At 41.4% G+C, this 17,197-nt stretch overlaps 1 long non-coding RNA gene across 1 annotated transcript; it reads right to left on the bottom strand.

Annotated features, from left to right (window-relative positions):
• Window positions 1-13,796: 13,796 nt before the first annotated feature.
• Window positions 13,797-16,602, bottom strand: LOC122231069. Its single transcript, XR_006208187.1, has 3 exons — window positions 16,183-16,602; window positions 14,993-15,094; window positions 13,797-14,010 (listed from the first exon to the last, which is right to left on the bottom strand). It is a non-coding gene; the product is annotated as an uncharacterized LOC122231069 (long non-coding RNA).
• Window positions 16,603-17,197: the final 595 nt, after the last annotated feature.

Genomic DNA, 17,197 nt, shown 5'->3' with positions numbered 1-17,197 from the left:
GAGCCAGGTGGCCACTCCTGGGTCCATGATTTGTGGCTACTTCCGTACAATGTGGCTGTCAGAAGCCCACCCCTATGACTTGGGGGATTAAAAGGAGTCAGCGAGGGGGCAAATCCAAACCTTATCTACTGCGCTTACGGGAAGATTTTGTTGTGATTACCAAAATGCATGTCGCTCTAAGTGTTGTATTGAATTAACAGTTTATTTTTGCATGTGTCAAGGGCATCGCTATTATCCTGTGGGGTTCTGTGAGCTTTTTTCATATTAAGAAAATGTTTTTGAATTGAAAAATCTAGACACTCCTATTCTAGGGAAGAGGCATTTACACAAGTGTTTCTAGTGCTGCAGGATTACTACAAAAATGAGAAGACACAAGAGTTTTGGGGATTAGTTGCGTAGCAATGTAAATGTTCTTTTTTTAAAAATTTTTAAAAAATGTTTATTTATTTTTGGAAGAGAGAGAGAGACAGAGTGCGAGTGGGGGAGGGGCAGAGAAAGAGGGAGACGCAGAATCCGAAACAGGCTCCAGGCTCCGAGCTGTCAGCACAGAGCCCGATGTGGGGCTGGAACTCATGAACTGTGAGGTCATGACCTGAGCCGAAGTCGGACACTTAACCGACTGAGCCACCCAAGCGCCCCTAAATGTTAACATTACTGAACTATACACTTAAAATATGATTAAAATGGTAAATTTTGTTACGTGTATTTTACCACCCTAAAAAAATAAAAAAAAAAAAAAAGAGAGAGAGAGAACACACAGACACCAGATAGACTCACTGAAACATTTCAAATTTCATAGTTTCTTGTTTAATATCCATAGTTGTTGATAAAAAGGCATTAATTAATGCCATCAGTCCAAAGTGTGGTTCCATCAGGCTAGATAATGTAGATATTCAACTGACGTCTGCAGATTGAAGAAAACAAGAACAGACACATACCCTCGTACATAGTTTTAAACCCATAAAGAAGGAAACCACCTGAGACATTTAAAGTGTAGAGTACAAGAGATTATTCGTTATCACTGGCGGAGCAACTCCATGAGGGACGATTTTTAGAATATTCATTCATTTTATTAGCATTAGAGACCTAAGAGTTGCCAGGTCCTGGGCTAGGCGTGGGGTACAGCAGTAAGCAAGAAACCCAGGATCCCTGTCCCCATTGACTTTATACTATAGCAAAGGAGACTATTAGACCAGAAATTACCGGTCAGTGTAATATGTGTTCTGGTAGCTGTGGGAACACATAGGAGAGATTCTAGGGCTTCCTGGAGGACGTGACTCATAAGCCCAGATATGAAGAAGAAGTAAGAGTTAGCTGGACAAAGAGGTGGAGGAAGGAGTGATTCAGGTGGAAATAATATGGTGCTCAGAGATCCAGACGTGAGATGGAAGATGGTGAATTCGGGAAATCCAAAATGTTTGGGGAGCGGGGTTTGACATTAGTCTGGCTGTTTTCAGGGTTGAGATCTGCTGAGTGGTTGACGTGCAACGAAAGCAAAGGATTTAGGAGGTTGGTAAGAGATTGTCTGAAGTGAAGAACCATGACGTGGTAGTTGAATTGGAGAGGAAGAGAAGATTCCAGGAGCTGAGGAACTCAAGAACTGACCAATAACAAAGGATCCACTGAAAAATGGGAAATTAAGGGCCGTTTCCTAAGACATAAAGCTGCAAAATAGGAAGCAGTGTAGTATATATAACGGTTAAAGAATGAGATCGGAAAGCCAACAGACCTGGTTTGGGCCCTGCTCTTTTTTTCTTATCTATATAAAAGGGTTATTACAATACCTATTTATAGGGTTGTTACAAAGTAAACATTAAAATTTTTGTTTCAATGTTCATTTTTTGAGAGAGACAGACACAAGTGCCGGAGGGGCAGAGAGAGAGAGGGAGACACAGAATCCGAAGCAGGCTCCAGGCTCCGTCCGAGCTGTCAGCACAGAGCCCCACGCGGGGCTCGAACTCACAGACCGCGAGATCATGACCTGAGCCAAAGTTGGACGCTTAACCAACTGAGCCTCCCAGGAGCCTCACAAAGTAAACATTTTTGAATGCATATGACCAACTCTATAAACACACTTACCTATAGGAGCCATCAATGCATATTAAGCACCTACTGCCATCAACTTGGCTTGGTAAGGGCTGGCTCAGTCCTGGGTGCAGTGGGAAAATGTTCTTGAGGATGGCTGAAAGTAAAGGAAAATTCAAGTCCGCCTTTTAACTGTTATTCCCAGACTCTAGATAGTGCCTGCATATAGTAGATGCGGAATAAAACTTTGTTAAATGAATTAATGGAATTTCAGTATGGTTTTTTGGAGAACGTTTTGGAAACACATAGCTTAGAAGTGTTGGTATTCTTTGACAGATTTAATTTATGGGATCCCAAATAAATACGTCTAAATATGTCAAAGGCTGAAAGCACAAAGGTGTACATTGCAGTGCTAAAGATAATAGTGAAAAACTGGAAATAAGAGAAATGCTCAGTAATAGGGAACAGATAAAGTAAGCTTTGGCATATGCATTGTAAGGGATGTCAAATGTTTACGACAAATTTATTTGTGATGCATATATACTATTATGGAAAATGCTTAAGAAATAAGGCTAAGTAAAAAAGATTTAAACTGTGGTATTATAACACAGTGGAAATATATGATATTCCCTGGGAATATAAAAATCTATGCATAGGAAAATGTTAGAAAATATGCCAAAATATTGGTGGTAGGACGATAGATAAGTTTTTCTTTTTTCCCTTTACCCTCCCCTCTTTCTTTTTTCTTTTTTTTTAAGTTCAAAATTAGACGACTTCTCTGTAGGAAATTGAGCAAATAGCTTTATGTAAATAAGACATCTGCCCATCAAATGAGAAAGAGGGTCTGGGTGGAAAGGTGTTATCTACTTTAGTGGCTCTAGCATTTTGTCCTAGATGTCAGCAGCAGTGGGAAGTGTTGCTGAAGACAGGGTGGGAGAAGAAAGGGAAAGGAAATGAGGGTGGGAAGGGAAGAGGAAAAGTGGAGAAAAGGGGCCCATAGGATGGGGAGAAGGGGTGCCTTTGCTTTCTGACTCTGATGATACACTCCGTAATACAGTTAGTAAAAGGACTGTACAAGGTGACAGAATGTTTGCAGCAGATCTGGGTTGATTCTCTTTGGTCTTGACAAGCTGGTCTTTGCTGTGCTCTGTTCTTGGAGACTTGCTGGCTGGCTTCTTAAGGCTACTCAGCGATCTCTTCTAGGGGATCTCAAATTTGAACTTAACACCTGGGAGTGGTCAGACCAGAAGCTGAGTGCAAGAGGAATGCAGAAAAGGTGAAAGTCTTCTCCCTTTCCACTCTTCCAGGAGAGTAAGTGTTTCTCACTTAGATGATGATGATGATGATGATGGTTAATTCTTATGGAGAACTTACTAAGTGCCAGGGCTTATTTTAAATGTTTTTATATATTAAGTCACTTAATTCTCTTAACGTTCTAGTGCAGTTGAGGAAACTGAGGCACAGAGAAGTGGAGAAATTAAGTGACTGAGGTCACTTTACTAAAAAGTAACTAAGTGAGGGGGCGCCTGGGTGGCGCAGTCGGTTAAGCGTCCGACTTCAGCCAGGTCACGATCTCGCGGTCCGTGAGTTCGAGCCCCGTGTCAGGCTCTGGGCTGATGGCTCGGAGCCTGGAGCCTGTTTCCGATTCTGTGTCTCCCTCTCTCTCTGCCCCTCCCCCGTTCATGCTCTGTCTCTCTCTGTCCCAAAAATAAATAAAAAACGTTGAAAAAAAAAATTAAAAAAAAAAAAAAAGTAACTAAGTGAGAACTGGAACCAGAGTCAGATCAAGAATCCACGGTCCTAGTATTTAAAACATGGAGGGAGAAAGAGAAAAACAGAGTGAGAGAGGAATAAGACAGAGAAAGGAGAGGGGACAGAAGGGTGATAGGGAGAGGGAATTGAAGAAAAGAGAGATTGAAGCTTACTAGAGATGTGCACACTGGAAAATACATGTCTCCTTGAAGAAATTAGTTGGTCTAGAGAAAACTGTTCTTTGGCCAAATTTCTTCTTGGCAAGCACATGTTTGCAGAAAAATGATCCCAAGACTTTCCACTTACAATGGTTCCTTCATGCCCCCAACTCTCGGTAATATGTTACTATGTCATCACGATTTGGGAACATTAATTCTTAAGCCTGGAACCTTTGGCTGATGGAAGTCTTGCCAAGACCATGGAATTGGTGGGTTTCCAATCTCTTCCTGTGCTGTGTGTTGGAGTCCAGGCAGATGGAAGAGTGGGAGTGGGTAAAAGGCATGGTAAGAGAGAAGGAGGCTTTGTATTTATTGACTTTCTTTGCAAATTTCTATGATTTATAGCAAAAAGAGTTTATTTTAAAACTTCCTGATGAATAAACAATACTGTTTATAGGAAGATGTTTGGTAAAATTTCCTTTAGTTTTAACTTTGTTATATTTCTATTACAAATTTGATCTGGTCCCTGAAAAAGTAAGAGGCCTACATGATACTAAAAATAATAGCTGAAAAAATGAAAAGAGAATACACATTCAAATAACCATTTGTTTAGCCAATGTAGTAACAGCAATGGCTTGACGGCTTTTTGGAATTAGCTGATTTTTGAACTAACTAGTTATATCCATAAGAAAGCTATGGTCTGACATTCTCTTCACCTTATTTGATTCTTGGGTCTTTCAAGTGCAAAGATGAATGCTCAGAATGTACAGTTTAGCATTTTCAATCTGGACAATCTGGTGGGAAAACTGATGGGAATTCTCAAACCATTAGCCTTTGGGTAGGATTGCCTTGTCAAAAGTTCAAAATAGGTAATGTCTTTTTCATTTCGTTTATCCCTTGATGCTGTGTTTGCTCACCTAGAACTGTCAAGTTTTCTTCCACATTTTTCATCAAAATTTGTTCAGGTGCTTCATTCTGAACAACATTTCAGCAAGGCCATTCCACCATGATATTAAAGGGATAATGCACCACGACCAAGCGGGGCTTATCCCCGGAGGGTAACATTGGTTTCATATTTGAAGATCAATTAATCATGTAACCAGAATAAAAAGAAAATGGGGAATCTGTGTATCTTCCACTCGATTTTCATGTGAACCTAAAATTGCCCTTAAAAAAATAAAGGCTATTAAAAAGAAAGGAATTGTATAGCCACTTCAATAGGTAGAGAAAAAGGCATGTGACAAGACGCAGTATTTTTTCTTGATCAAAACTCTTAGAAACTAGGAATTGAAGGGAACGTTGTCTTCCTGATGGGGGACATTTTGAAAAACCTGTAGTTAATGTCATACTTAATGGTGAAAGAGTGAATGCTTCCCCCCTAAGATGAGGAACACGGCAATGATATCCTCTCTCACTGCCTTTATTCAGCATCCTGTTGGAGGGTCTAGTGAGTAAAACAAGGCTAGGAAAAGAAATAAAAGGTCAGGGGATGGAAAAGGAAGAGATAAAATCAGGTCTTATCCAAACACTGAAAATACCAGTGTTGGCAAGGATTTGGAGCAACTAAAATGCATACCTTGGTGGTGGGGATCCAAAATGGTGCCATTTGGAAAACAGGCAGTTATACAAATACCAACCACACAAACTGTAATTCCATTGCTGGGAATTTACCTACGAGAAAAGAAAGCAGGTGTCTGTACAAAGACTTATACAAATTCGTTTGCAGCAGCTTTATTTATTAAAGCCCAATATTGGAAATAATCCAAATCTCCTTCAAAAGGTGAATGGGTCAACAGATTGTGGCATATCCCTATAATGGAACAGGACGTATCAACAAAGAGCAAAAAAAATATTGATACACGTAACAATATGGAAGGATTTCAAAATCACTAGGCTGAGTGAAAAAGCCAGACAAGAGTACATACTATATGAGTTCGTTTTTATAAAATTCTAGAAAATGCCAAGCAATATATAATGACAGGAAGCAGGGCAGTGGTTACCTGGAGATGAGATAGGGGAGGAGAAGATGAGAGATGGATTTCCAAGGGGGCATGATGACATTTTGGGGGTAATTAAATACTCATTATTTTGATTGAGGTGTTGGGTTTTTGTGTGCGCATGTGCTGAAACTAATGGGCTTGCACAGTTTATTAAATATATGCAGTTTATACTATGTCAGTTACATCCCAATAGAGCTGCTATGAAATTAGCAAGCATGAAACAGAAGGTAGAGGAAGCTATTTGGGGACCTTTCCTGACGTTCCTGGAATTTCATCAAGTAGACTGTTACCTGCACTGCCTATATCCAAGTTTGGCCCTATTTTGGTGTTGGAAAAGATCTAATTATAATCCAGGTTTCCTGTTTAGGAGGCTTCTGAAATGTAATGTATTTATTTCAAATGGACTGACTGTTTCTGTGTTACCTTGCTGTACCCAGTCCCCAAGAAGGAACCGGTAGGAATCGGAAGCTAAGTTCCTTGTTCCAAAATACCAGGGAATCAGGAGAGAGGCAGCTGAAAGAGCTCTTGTTTTTAATCTTATTTCTCCCCAAAATGAAATATATACCCTGTGTTGATGCTTCAGAACACTGAGAATGAACACAGATGGTAAATCAAATTTAGGGAGGAGGGATGTTCTATATAACTCCTAAATGCCAACTTCAAAACGCTAGATGGCTCCCCTAATGTATTTTAGATTGGAGTTAAAAATAGGGCTCCTCATCAGAATTATTGAGAAAGATGACAATCATTTTTCAAGCAGTGGACGGTTGCATCTATATGGGCTCTAGCCGCTGAAGAAAAGGAAAATGCCATGCAGACTGAATAAAGCACTTTTAGAGATTGGAGCTTACGGCTATTTCGTCTGCGATGGGGCTAATACACACCACGTAGGGCCAGCTTAATGGGCTGTCGCTATTGAAGGATTCAGGAATACATTATACAAAATGGTCGTGTATTGTTTCAGAAAAGAAACAGTAAGTGTTTTTTAAAACTAATTTTAAAACATGTACTTGACAGTTGGTGTTGGAGGGTTGCAGAATATGACACCCCAAAATATGCCTGTAGGAGCTCAGGACATGCCTCCTTGAAATATGCCTCATTGGTCTAGATTATTCTGAGCTGTAGGCACTTGAAAAACAGCAAATGCAGGGAGAAGCTTCAGCTCCTCCAAAAAGAGCTCGATTGTCATGGATGGGTTCTCTGGGAGTTTCCTCAACCAGGAAAGATTGACTCTTGTCACAGGAAGGCAGAGTAGACATCGACCCTAAACCCAGACAGACTTTGTCACAAACTGTGGCACCTCCCATCTTTTCCTCTAAGGTCCCCCTCGTCTTTCCTAAAAATCATTTCCTCTCCCTGAAGAGGCCTTGCATCTCCCTCCCCTCTCCCAATCATAAAGATGGTATTTAAGCCTGAATTCTAAGCCACCTTGAGGAGTTACTCATTTTCCCCTGGCTCTTTCCCATCTTTATATGACGTTATGTGATAATAAACTTCTGTTTCTTTATCTCTTGTTAATCTGTCTTTTATTATAGGGTCTCAGAGAAGAACTTGGAAGCGTAGAGGGAGAATTATTTTCCCTCCCCTGCAGTGTCACAACACTACTAAGAGCAGTAAAAGCTGAAATGACCGACCCCAACTTGTACTGAGCCCCTGAGGATGTTTTGGAAGCAGGAGGGGTGGAGCTGAATTTTCCGAGAGGCTGGGCACATGCATTGGCTGAAAGGTTAGAGAAATTGATGAAGACATAAAAAATGCAGGCTGTTGAATTGGTCGTTCTCAAATGTCCCTAGATGTGTGAATTTACCTCATTTTTCTCAGCTGTAAGATGGATATTCAGTGAATGTTGGTCTGCCCATCCCTGCTAATGAGCAGATTTCATTCTCTTTGTGTGTATATAGTAGAAAAATCTATATCTATATTTGCATAGTACCTTATAGTTTATAAAACACTTTCATATTTATGAGTGATTTGCAAACTTTAAAAAAAAAGGCATGAGTTTTTTCTTGAAATGAAACACTACATGGGTATGCAGGATGTAAGAAAATATAAAGGTGGGTTTCCTCTGGTTGAACGAGGTTGAAAATTTCAACCTTTGCAATGTCCCCAACTGTTCCTACACCTTCTTCCCCTCTATATGAGAACTTCTCTATGCAGTACAGTTGAAAACCTCTGCTATTCATTATATCATTTGAGCAAATACAGGACTTAGATGGACACTGATATGATAGAGAATCTTAGAAAGCAGGAGATTACGTTTACATTAAAATCACATATTTACTTCCTTAGGGCTTTATTCTAAGAGACAGCATGGTCTCTGGGGAAGTTCCTTGCAGGAAAGATGCTCTGCTGATGGGTGAAGGGATATTTTCTCCAGCTGGTCTGTCAGTTCACTGAGGGGATCACTTCTCTGTTTCCATTTCCCTGTCTCTACAATGGTTATATTAATTAATAGCAACCCCCCTTCTGTTTTCAAGGTTACTAAGAAAGGGATCCAAGTTCACTGAATGAATCATACACAAAGCCGGAGAGAAATAATGAACCAATTTGAACACGGATATGGGTGAAGAAATTTCCTTTTATCTTAGGCAAGCCAACATTTTCCATGATGCCAATTTTAATATAAACCTTGGTTAATGACTAATGACCAAAAGTCTTGGCTAGTGACTAATAAAATTGAGTTAGTCTACTTTTTGGATTACAAAAAAAGGCAATTGCTAGCTGAGTGGCCCACAGGGGATTCTTCTGAAGCAAATGAACCCTTGTCTTCCAAGTAGGGGTAATGTTCTCCCCTCAAGCCCTGTGAGATGGTCTTCCGGGAAGATAGTCTCAGCCCAATCTTCCTAAAGTTCCACAGGGACGAGCAGATCTTGTACAAGCTATGATATTTAAAGCCACACTAAGCCTGCAGGGTGCTATGCTATGAGAAGTAGGTTATTCCTATGACAGACTTTTGGTGATCTGATTCGGTATTTCAGGCCTGGTTTGTAAGGTTCTGAATGGGCACCGAATCTAACTGTGAGGTGGGCTACAGAGAAACCTTACTTTTAAGCATCTGATTGTCCAGGAGATGAATGAGTCATTACTATGGGTCTCAAGCTCCTTCCTTCTGTTGCCGGTTTTTAGTCAACAAGGAGAGGACTGGAAGAAGCACAGAAAAGTCTGTCTGGGTGAGCAGCTCTGTAGAAGATTTGGTGCAAGAGGGAGGTGCTGGAACCTTTCGGTTGTATCTAATTTCCAGCTTAGGCAGTGATTTCAAATATCCAGTTTTTTCCCCTATACATTCAGACTCTTGGAGGAAGAAAGGTGATCAGTTACTCATCCAGGACTGTGAATCCCCAGACTTTCAGATTCTTTATGGATCAGAAGAATTAAAAAACAAAAAAACAAAAAAACAAAAAACACTTTGGGGACAAACAGAAGCTTGGTGACTTTCTATTTAGCTAAATGAGGCCTTTTAAAAAGTGACTTTCGTCTTCTGTCACCATCATTTCATTAACAAACTGACATTTTACTCCCCTTACCTCTCCCTACGTGGAGGGCGGATTCAATCTCCAACAAAAGGCAATCTTTCACATTTGAGGTTTGGCTTTGTGAAAAAACGCATTGCACAATCTTTGTTTTTCTTGTTTTGCTGTGGAATTACAAGAGCCTTGCCACGGACCAGCACTTGGGAATCCTAGTCCCGGAACACCCTGGAATACTAGGGCAGAGTCTTTAGGAGTCTCTTTCATGTAGAATCAATGATCCCCAAAGGAAAAACAGTTTCAAGGGCTTTGAAGTGCTAACTATGAAGCGCTCAGGACCTTGTCATTGAGACATTAGACCTGCCGTGTGTTTGGCGACCGGGAGATATCAGGGATAGGAAGAAAGTAGAGGGCCTAATTTTCCTCCTCGATCATTGCCTTAGTGCCAGCACAAAGGGATATTTTGTCTGTGATTCTGTTTAGCATCACTCATATGACAGCGTAGTTCATCTCAAGGGCAGCTTGTTAATGGCTAAAGCCTAATAAAAGAGTATCAAAGACTTCAGTAGGAAATTAGGGCCTCCCATTCGGTCACTATTATTATCGTATTCCTGGTGGGAGAGAATCATTGTCAGTGGCCAGGGTGGCAGCCGTGGACATGGGGGTAGGGTTGCCCGCATGACAGCATTATAATTCAGAGTCGGGGCACCTGGGTGGCTCAGCCAGTTAAGCGTCCGACTTTGGCTCAGGTCACGATCTCGAGGTTTGTGAGTTCAAGCCCTGCGTCGGGCTCTGTGCTGAGAGCTCAGAGCCTGGAGCCTGTTTCCGATTCTGTGTCTCCCTCTCTCTCTCTGACCCTCTCCTGTTCATGCTCTGTCTCTCTCTGTCTCAAAAATAAATAAACGTTTAAAAAAATAATAATAATTCAGACAGAGTCAAGGCGAGGTCTGTCGGTGCTGGGCCAATATGAGGTCCAGAGGCAGCTGGGGTTGGCAGGGCAAAGGCACCAGGGGTCGTGAGGGGGGCTCTAGTGACCACTAAAAGAGCAGTGACCTGACTGCCCAAAGAAGGAAGAAGCTTTGGAAAGCTCCCATTTCCAGGATTCCTCTGGTTGGGACACAGGTTGAAAGACTTAAAAAAATAATAATAAACTTAATTTTTAAAGAGCAGTTTTAGGTTACAGAGAGATAGCTCAGAAATTATAGGGAGTTTCTGTGTAAACCCATCCCCCCAATCAACAATTTCCCTATTAATAGGAATCATTGCATTGGTGTGTACTGTGGTCTGAAAGTTTGTGGCCCCCCCCCCACCCGAAATTCATACGTTGAAAACCTGATGCCCAAGGTGATGGAAGCAGAAGATGGAGACTGTAGGAGGTGACTGTCATGAAGGGTTGGATGAAATGCCCTTATGAAAGAGGCCCCAGAGAGATCCCTGTCCCCTTCTATCCTGCAAAGATACAACCAGAAGTCTGCAACCAGAAGAAGGCCCTTACTGGACCGTGGCGGCACAATGATCTGGGACTTTCAGCTTCCAGAACAGTGAGCAAGAAATTTCTGTTGTTTATAAACCACTCAGTCTGTGGTATTTTGTCAAGCCAGAACTGACTGAGACACCGTGGTTCATTCGTTACAACTGATGAACAGGTATTTATACGTTATCATTAATGAAAGTCTATAGTTTACATTGGAGTTCACTTTTTGTGTTATAGAGCTCCGCGGGTTTGACCCACTGTGTAACACGATGTATCTGCCATTATAACGTCATACAGACTAATAGTTTCACTGCCATTAATGGTATTAAGTATATTAGTGGTATTAAGTACATTCGCATTGTTACGCAAACATCACCACCATCCCTCTCCATTTTTTTATTTTACAAAACTAAAACTCTGTACCCACGGAACTAGAACTCCCCATTCCCCACTCCTCACCAGCCTGACAAACATCACCTACTTTCTCTATTAATTTGACTACTCTATGCACTTCATGTAGGTGGAACCAGAGTATTTGTCCTTTTGTGTCTGGCTTAGTTCACTTAGCCTGATGTCCTCAAGGTTCATCCGTGTCGTAGCGTGTCACAATCTTCTTCCTTTTGCAGACTGAATGATGTTCTACCGTACAGTTATGCCGCATGTTGTCGGAATGTTTATTCACCTGCCCATGGGCGCTTGGGTGGCTCCCATCCTTTGGCTAATGTGAAAATGCCAAATACATGAATATGCAAATATTTCCTTAAGACCCTGATGCTGGGTCATATTGTAGTCTTATTTTTATTTTTTTAAGTTTTAAAAAAAATTTTAAATGTTTATTTTTGAGAGACAGAGAGACATAACATGAATGGGAGAGAGACAGAGAGAGAGGGAGACACAGTCCAAAGCAGGCTCCTGGCTCTGAGCTGTCAGCGCAGAGCCCGACGCAGGGCTCGAACTCACTCACAAACTATGAGACCATGATGAAGTCGATGCTTAAGCTGAAGTCGACGCTTAACTGACTGAGCCACCCAGGTGCCCCTATATTTAATTTTGAAAGGAACCACCACGCTGTTTTCCATAGTCCTGTACCACTTTACACAGCCACAAACAGTAAACAAATATTCCAATCTTCTGCATCCTTACAAACACTTGCTATTTTCTGGTAAAATACTTTTTTTTAATAGTAGCCATAATGGTATCTCGTGGCTCATGGCTCACTTCTTTTTACCTAATAATATTCCATTGTATATAGAAGTACCATAGGTTTTGATCCACTCACCTACCGAAGGACTTCTTGGTTGCTTCCAAGTTTTGGCAGTTATGAATAAGGCTGCTGTAAACATTTATGTGCAGGTGTTCGTGTGGACATACATTTTAAATTCATTTGGATAAATACCAAGGAGCACGACTGCTGAAGCATATGGTAAGACTATGTTTAGCTTCATAAGAAACCCCTCGACTCTCGTCCATACTGGCGGTACCATGTTGTACTTCCAGCAAAGATGATTTTTGGTGTTCGTCGTTATTGTTACCCACATCCCTTAATGGTTCTTGCTCTTGGTTGGTGTGCCCTGGGAAGGAAAAGTGCAGATGGACCACTGACAACCAGCAGAATCTTATTTTTATGTTCCTTCAATTCAGCCTTCAATCGACTAGCCCTCTAGAGAATGAATTTGGACTGAACCGAGGCAAAAGCTGCTTGGGTTTGGGTTCTGGCTGCCAGAATTCATTTTCCATAGAGATTAAAGTATATTAAGAAAGCCAGGATTTGAATACTCCCCAAAATAAAACTCACAGTGCTGCACCTAGGGTACCAATCACTTAAGTGCTAATATTTTTTTCTACTACACTTCCTGTGCTATTGATACTTGGATACATTTCAATGTTTGGGACCCTCTGTTCCACAGAAATCTGTTTACTTTTCAGATAAGGGAAGGTGGTAAAGGACTCTTCCTGAAAGTTTGAATCTGGAACTCAGAATTTAAAAATATCAGCTTCCTTGAGAATATTCAGAGTTGTTTTTATTGGTAGAATTTCTAAATTAAAATGACCCTTACCAGATACAGTCGCAACAGAAATGAATACGTACGTTCACCAAAAGATGTATAAGACAGTGTTCTCAGATGACTGTGTGTAATCCACAGTGAGCAGCAATCCTGATGTCCACCAACGGTAGGATGGATAAATCAAATGTGGTATGTTCATACAATGGAATCCTCTGTGGCAACAGGAATGACTAAACTACAAACACACAATGCAAATGGATACAATTCTGTTTTAATTACTATGGCTTCATTCTATACATCTTCCAGGACAAACCGACCCTCATTATTCTTCTTTATGGATAAAAGTATAAAGTAGGCAGTTAACTATCTTAGTACACTTTAGTCCTTGGCGTTTGCGCTGTCTCTGGCCATGTCTGTGTGTGTGCTATGCATGACTTATTTTGCTGGGTGTTGGGGATATAAAGGAGTTTAACACAAAATACCAGCTCTGGTGGGCTTTACGCTCCTGAGCAAAAAAGACATATTGTCAGAAGAGTAAAGAATTGCATGTGGTAAAGCACACAGCAAAACAATGATAAGAAAGATGTGTCATAAGGCAATGGCCTTTTGTTAAAGTACTAAGTACAATGAGTTCAACATAAAAATCCCTATACATTGGAATGCTCTGGTTTCGCTCCTCAGATAACGATGAACTTGAAAAATAGTTTGGGTGGAGCGTCCTAGAATTTGGGGGCTTTACACAGTATCATTTATATTCATGGGTTAGTAAGGAGACCTAACTAGTAAGGGCGTAAGCTTGAAAAGTGAGAAATAATATTTGAAAGGTGGGTTGGTATTGGATTACTTAAAGGCTTTATTCACTGTATTAGTTTTCTTTTGGGGCTGTAAGAGTGCCAAGAACTTAGTGCCTTAAAACAACACAGATTTATTGTCTCATAGTCCTGGAGGTCAGAAGTCTGAAATGAGTCTCACTGGGCTAGAATCAAGGTCGCAGCAGTGCTGTATCATATTCTGGAGACTTTAGGGGAGAATCCATTTTCTTGCCTTTTCCAGCTTCTAGAAGTTTCTTACATTTTCTGACTATGGCTCCTGACGTCATCAAGGCCAGCAATGTCTTCTGGCGTCATTCTGAAATCATTCATTCCAACACTGACTTTTCTGCCTCCCTCTTCCACATTTAATGATCCCATCTATATTATCCAGGATAATTTCCTTATTTTTAGGTCAGCTGATTAACAGCCTTAATTCTATCTGAAACCTTAATTCTTCCTTGCCACGGGTGTGATGGTTAGTTTTATGTGTCAGCTTGGGCTGGCTATAGTACCCTGTTATTTAATCAAAACACTATTCGAGGGAAGGGGGAAAACAAATGTTACAGAGAGGGAGGGAGGCAAACCATAACAGACTCTTGGATACTGAGGGCTGGTGGGGGGTGGGGGAGAGGGGAAAGTGGGTGATGGGCCTTGAGGAGGGCACCTGCTGGGATGAGCACTGGGTGTTGTATGGAAACCAATTTGTCAATAAATTATATTTAAAAAAAAAAACACTATTCAAGGTGTTGCTGTGAAGGTATTTTGTGGATGTGGTTAACATCTAGAATCAGTTGATCTTACGATTACCTCAGATAATTTGGGTGGGGCCTCACCCAATCAATTGAAAACACTGAGGTTTCCCTGGAGAAGAAATGCTGCCTCACGATTGCAGTATCAACTTCAGCCTGAGAGTTTCAGACTGTTGGCCTGCCCTACAGATTTGGGACTTGCTACCCCTGACAACTGTGTGAATCAATATATAATATATACATTATAATATATATAATAATATATGCTATATATTATATATAACATATACAATAAAATTACATTAAATATATAATTATAATATGTATAATATATATATAATATATTATATTTATATTCATGGGTTAGTATTTATATGGGTTATAATATATATATATATTTTCCTCCTGTATTAGGCAGAATAATGGACCCCAAAGACATGGCTGTACATGTATTATGTCACATCCAGCTACCAAGTTTGATTATTCTTCTACATTCAAGGAGACTTCATTGAAGAGATTTGAATGGGAAGCAACGTGGTAAAAGATTACTTTTACGATGGTGGGTCAGGTATACGGAAAGAGAGACACCAGAAAAAGGTAGAGACACATCCAGGTATGAGGCGATGTGGTTCTGGGTCAGAGTAGGTGGTCCTGCGAATGAAAAATAGAGTAAGGTTTTTCCAGGGCTTTGGAAATAAGAATGAGTATACATGCAGTTAATTTTACACGGAGGTAAAGGGTAGGACAGAAAAAGGATTTTGAGCCAGCGTCACACTGAAAGATATTCAGCTAAGGGACAGCAACCGTGCCAGTCATTTAAACCCATAACATTTAATATAAAGAAGTGTTACCTAATATAATTTAATTTAATATAAAGAACATGTTACCTAGTGGAAGGTGGTTCACTAGCTGAAATTAAGTCCTAGGGGGTACACAGAGCAAACGCAGAAAGCAGCTACCTACAGCTGTGATGGAGGGAATGTGAACAAGAAAAGAACTTAGAAATTTAGAAGAGGGGAGCCTGGGTATCTCAGTCTTTTAAGCCTCACACTTCAGCCCGGGTCATGATCTCAGTTCATGATCTCGCGGTTTGTGAGTTCGAGCCCCATGTTGGGCTCTGTGCTGACAGCTCAGAGCCTGGAGCCTGCTTTGGATTCTGTGTCTCCTTCTCTCTCTCTGCCCCTCCCCCCCCCCCCCCCCCCCCCCCCGCTCTCTCTGTCTCTCTGTCTCTCCCTCAAAAAGAAACAAACATGAAAAAAGAAAAAAAAAAAAGAAATTTAGAAGAGATCCCAGCCCTCCACCAGTTTGGATCAGGTCCTCTTTGGTGACGGGGAAGGTAGCCTCAAAACAGGCGTCCTGCTGGTGATGGATGACACGCGCTGGGAGCCTGGGTGCAACTGGGCTGAAACTGCCCAGGTGAGCCCTGCAGAGGAGGGCACAGTCCCCGCCTCCTGTTTCCCCCGGCCAGCGCCCCCTGTTGGCAAAAACAAGCATCAAGCTAACTGGCAAAGGAGACCGGTCCACAGGGTCCGGTTCCACTGTTACCATGCAGGGTAGAGAAAAATGGATTTGGAGCCTAGGCCATCAATGAGGAACCAGCACAACCCCCATTAGATAAAACCTTGGTAATAAGATGGTAAATAATAGAGAATACTGGCGATATTTCTTTGTTCACGTGTCCTGCTTTTCACTAAAAAGTGGCAATACTGCGCCACAGTCAAATCCTTACTTTCACACACCTCTGGGGACGGAGTAGAAAACGAAAGTAGGTCGACTTTACTAAGAGAATTGGAGCCGGAAGAAGACAAGCTGGCTAGAAGCACTTCGCGAGTCACGGGCAAAGCCGGATGCAGCTCACGGTGTAAAATCTCTTTCACCATTTCCTACGTCACTTATGCTGTTTGTGTGACGCGAGGAGGGAGCAAGTGTGAGTTGACTGAATATGTGACGAGAGGAGGAAAAAGCTGCCATGCTTTTGCCTTGACCGCCTTTCTGGTCGTTGGCGATCTGTCTGGCGACGTCTCCTCTTCTCCGAGTCAGATATTCCAACTGTCCTTAATATTGGTGTCACCTGTGCAAGCATGGGTCCCAACTCTGCTGTTCAGTGCGTGGCCTCAGCCCAAACTGCTCCCTTCTCTGAAGCACTGTTTCTATATTTGTAGAATAAAGGGGGTGAGCTGGAGAGTTCTAAGAGTCTCTTGCCTCCCTCCCCTTTTTCTAGTCCTTTCCCCTTCATGAGTGGGCTTTGTTATGCATGTAAGTGCCTCATAGCATGATGTCTGAACTGAGCTCCTTCATATGGGACCAGAGTGAGGCATGCCTGAGACTCCCAGGGAAGGTGTTTTCAAGACGTTTTGGAATACCCAACACACTTTTTGAGCATATTGGATTCAGCTCTGTTTAGCTTATTTTGCCCATAATATATACAGAAAAGGAAAACAAATGGCGATAATACCGAATTGAAAATGGAGATGCCGATCGATCAGTCTCCATCATAGAGTGTACATTTTGAAGGCAGAGCCCAGATAATTTTCTTCTTCTTTTCAGGCATCCAGCTCAGTGCTATGGCCATCTGTGTACTCAGGAGATACTGGGTGAAGTTAAGTGGATTATGTATGTTTCCATTTCTGGTAGTTCCATGGTTTTTTAAAAAGACTATTTAGTGTAGAAGTTAGATGGTGTTTTGGCTTTGAGCCTCATAACTTTTGTAACTTGATGGAAGTCACCATAAACTCTAGATCATATGTGTTAATT

This window comes from Panthera tigris, chromosome A1, assembly GCF_018350195.1.
Source record: "Panthera tigris isolate Pti1 chromosome A1, P.tigris_Pti1_mat1.1, whole genome shotgun sequence".
Taxonomy (NCBI): domain Eukaryota; kingdom Metazoa; phylum Chordata; class Mammalia; order Carnivora; family Felidae; genus Panthera; species Panthera tigris.
This window is presented reverse-complemented; position numbering and strand designations above follow the sequence as displayed.